The sequence below is a fragment of the Dioscorea cayenensis genome, chromosome 18 (genome assembly GCF_009730915.1).
Source record: "Dioscorea cayenensis subsp. rotundata cultivar TDr96_F1 chromosome 18, TDr96_F1_v2_PseudoChromosome.rev07_lg8_w22 25.fasta, whole genome shotgun sequence".
Classification (NCBI taxonomy): domain Eukaryota; kingdom Viridiplantae; phylum Streptophyta; class Magnoliopsida; order Dioscoreales; family Dioscoreaceae; genus Dioscorea; species Dioscorea cayenensis.
This window is the reverse complement of record NC_052488.1, coordinates 13,558,416-13,562,631: the sequence shown is the minus strand read 5'-3', so window position 1 is coordinate 13,562,631 and position 4,216 is coordinate 13,558,416. Positions and strand designations below refer to the sequence as shown.

The 4,216-nt window shown below is 45.3% G+C and overlaps 1 non-coding gene across 1 annotated transcript; it reads left to right on the top strand.

The window, feature by feature from the left end:
• Positions 1-3,287: 3,287 nt before the first annotated feature.
• On the top strand, positions 3,288-3,394 carry LOC120283114. The gene has a single exon (XR_005543115.1). It is a non-coding gene; the product is annotated as a small nucleolar RNA R71 (small nucleolar RNA).
• The last annotated feature ends 822 nt before the right edge of the window (positions 3,395-4,216 follow it).

Below are 4,216 nucleotides of genomic sequence, written 5' to 3'. Positions count from 1 at the left end.
GCGAACCTGAAGCTCTGGAATCGCAAATCTCATACCTGCAGACTCAGTAGATGACTCACGTGGCCTCTTATCCGCTTGCTTCTTCGATCGAGGTGCCATAATCTGTAAAATTTGAAACGAGATCGATCAAACAAGTTGAGAAAATATTACTGGAGAAATCCACACGATCGTGTAGAATTTCCGCACGCCCGTGTGAAACCACGGGGCGTGAAAACCGCACAGCAACGCTACCAAAATCTAAAAAATACAATGTAAAAAATGCTTCTAGCTTCGTTCTAAACATAAATCATCGCTCTAATTGAATAAACGAAGCATTATTAACCAAATTAATCGATAGAAACCATGAATTGGCAAAGAAAATGATAAATAGGGCTTACCGATGAGATGGGATAAGAAAATTGAGAACCGGCCGGGAAAAACTCGCGAAAAATCCACCCAATTGGTGCTAGGAGGTCGGGGGATGATGGGAGAGTGTTTTCAACCGAATAGAGGTCGTGAAGAGAGTGAGAAATGATTCCTCTTTAAAAAGGATTCACGACCCTTGGCGTTCTGTGCATCCACATGGGCGTGTGGAAAATACCCACGCCCGTGCATCCGACCCATAGGGGAAGACGCACTTCCCTGTGGCTTCTCTGGGCATCCGAGAAAAATGCTAAGTGTTATACACGCCCGTGCGGAAATTCCACACGGGCGTGAGCATTAACATGCCCAATTCACAAGGGCAGCTGCACGCCCCTGTGTTTTCTCGGGATGGAAAGAACTCCTCTCCAGAGTTTCACACGGGCGTGTGGAAATTACCCACGCCCGTGCATGGTTAACAAGGTCGCCCACAGGGGCGAGTCCATGACCTTGTGTGCTCTCGGGAAAATCTGCCCAACTCTGCAGGGATCCACACGCCCGTGCGGAAATTACCCACCGTCGTGTGACAGTCGCATGGTCGCTCACAGGGACAGCTGCACGCCCCTGTGCCTTCTCTGGATGAGCTCGCAGTGCAACTCCACGGGCGTGTGGAAATTCCACACGACCGTGTGTTTTCTCTGGATGCCTTAGAAAATTCTGCAGGCTCTGCAGAAATTCTCTGAACATGTTTACACACTCAGAGTCTGCCCTATTATGCAAATTTTACCAGTGAAAAACACGAAATAGAACCCAAACGACCAAACTTCCGCCAATTCCTCAAAAAAAAAACATACAATGATTTTAAAAACCTACAATAACATCGCAGCACAAGCATCTGAAAGTTAGGACACCAACACTTAACAATTTATTCATGCAAACGAACTAAACTAAAAGATAAGAAAACAGTAAACACATGGGTTGCCTCCCAAGAAGCGCTTGTTTAATATCACTTAGCTTGACGTATCTTGTCTTACCTCACGGGGGTTCATGAATGAAAGTCGCCCTCTTACCCATGGCTTGGAAGCATGATGTGCAAAGTCTCTTGAGGGTAGAGTGTATATTATCGGGCTTCGGACCACCTAGCAATGGTTCATCCAACTTTTTTGGGTCATGTACGTCTCCAACAGCCTTGGAGCATTTCCGGTGGCGTCTTCTAGCCCTCTTCATTCTCCGGAGCACCTTCTTTATGATCCCCGTGGTAGATCGTACTTCATCCGTCGACCCAAGCATCATTACATCTTCATGTCCCTCCTCTTGGTGGAACAAACCTTCATACGGATCTGGATTGAACATCTCCTGCATGTATTCATCTACAAGCTCATCAGTAGTGTCTAGAAAGTATAAAGTGTCATCAAAATCAAGAGAATGCCGCATGGCTTCAGCAAGGTGGTATGTAAGCTTGTCATCTCCAACTTTCAGTGTGAGTTCTCCGCCGTCCATGTCAATCAATGCTTTGGAAGTCCGCAAAAATGGTCTCCCAAGTATCAAGGGTACATCTGCATCCTCATCGACGTCTAGCACTAGGAAAAATATACTTGTCCACCTTAACAAGCACGTCTTCGATGATGCCTCTCGGATGTCGCACCGTTCGGTCCGCCAACTGTAAGGTCATCCGAGTAGGCCTAGGCTCTCCCAAGCCTAGCTTTTGGAAGGTGTATGGCATGACGTTGATACTTGCCCCTGAATCCGCCAATGCCATTTCCTCACTTAAGTTGCTAATGTTACACAGAATGATGAAGCTTCCCGGGTCTTTCTTCTTGTTCGGCATGTTCTTTTGCAACACTGCCGAGCATGAAGAATCTAAAACCACTGAAGCACTCTCCTCCAACTTCCTCTTGTTGGTCAACAAGTCTTTCAGGAACTTCGCATACTTAGGCATTTGAGCTAATGCCTCAACAAAGGGAATATTGATGTGGAGTTGCTTGAACAAACCCAGGAACTTCTTATACTGTTCATCCCCTTGGTCATTTTTCAATCTAGAGGGATAAGGGATTCTTGGCTTGAAAGGTGGGGGTACCACCTCTTTCTCTTTGCTTGTCCCCTCTTCAACCTCTATAACCTCGGGTGCATGTTCTTTTGGCTTCTCACTCGGAAGCCTACCTTCAACCTCACAACCACTTCTCAAAGTGATCGCCTTTACATGCTCTCTAGGATTGGTTTCTGTGTTGCTTGGTAAACTTCTGTGTGGCCTTTCGGAGGGAGACTTCGCAATTTGCCCCACTTGATTTTCAAGGTTATACAAAGAGGCGGTGTGGTTGCGAAGTGTAGACTCAACTGATTCAAACCTTGTATTTGCAGATTGTATGAATCTAGTCAAGTGCTTCTCTAAGTCTTTCATTCGGGTTTCCAAACCTGAGACTCTGTTTTCCACATGGGGGGCTTGTTGTTGTTGGAAACCCGGTGGTCCCATGGCCTTTTGTGGTGCTTGATTACTCCATGAAAAGTTGGGATGATTCTTCCAACCTGAATTGTAGGTATTGCTATATGGATTTCCTTGAGGTCTCATGCCATTACCTACAAAATCAACATTTTCTACTGAAGAAACATCTCCAATAGAGATCGGGCAATCGGAGGGAGCATGTCCTCCACCACAACCAGCGCAATTAGTCACGGCCGCCACTCTATTTGAAGTTAAGTGATCTAACTTCTTACTCAAATTCTCTACTTGGGCCGCCAATGAAGTTACCGCATCAATTTCATGGAGACCGGCCACCTTTTTCTTCTCCCTAGCATTCCATTGGTAGCTATTTAACCCCATTTCTTCAATCAACTGATGGGCCTCATCGGGGGTCTTGCTACCTAAGGTACCTTATGCTGCCACATCCAAGAGTTGCCTTGTACTCGGGTTCAAACCATTGTAAAAGGTTTGAACAATTATCCACTCCGGGAATCCATGTTGCAGGCACTTTCTCAGGAGCTCCTTGAACCTTTCCCACGTCTCGAATAGAGACTCCAATTCCAACTGAACAAAGAATGAGATCTCATTCCTAAATTTTACTGATTTTCCGGGAGGTAAGTAACGGGCTAGAAAAGCTTCTACCATCTCCTCCCAAGTAGTAATCGATGCTCTAGGTAATGAGTGTAGCCACTGCTTCGCTCTCCCCTTTAGGGAAAATGGGAAGGCTCTCAATTTGATGGCATCATCCGTAACCCCATTTATCTTCAGCATGTTACACACCTCGAGAAAGCTCTCTATATGACTATTTGGATCTCATCGGCCAAACCGTTGAATTGTGTGGACTACTGCAACATATTGATTAATGTCGGCTTCAGCTCAAAATTCTGAGCTATAATCGGGGGACGCACAATACTCGACTGTGTCCCCAATACTGAAGGTCTGGCATAATCGGATAGTGTTCGCTGTTGCTCATTCTGTCCTGCCATGTTTTCATATTCTTCTACTTCCAAGTCAGTTGAATTAGACTGTTCTTATACAGGTTCTTTCCCTTTTCTTCTAAGTGTGCGTTCAAGCTCAGGATCTCCTTCAATCAATATTGAGGGATTCCCTCGGGTCATAACCTGGAGCTGCACCAAAAGAAAGAAAACGAAATCAGAACGATGATAGAATAAGAAGATATGAAACAGAATGTATGGTGAAATAACTAAGAAAACAAAGTGCAAAGTATCTCTAAACGTCTACTCCCCGGCAACGGCGCCAAAAACTTGACAAGGTCCCCTTGCGTTTATCCCGCAAGTGCACGGGTTTGTCGAAGTAATAATCCTGGGTGAGCGGGTATCGAATCCACAGGGAGTAGGGAATAAAAATACTTAATTCGATTCTTAGGTATGTAAAAGATCAATGATGATGAGTGTGATA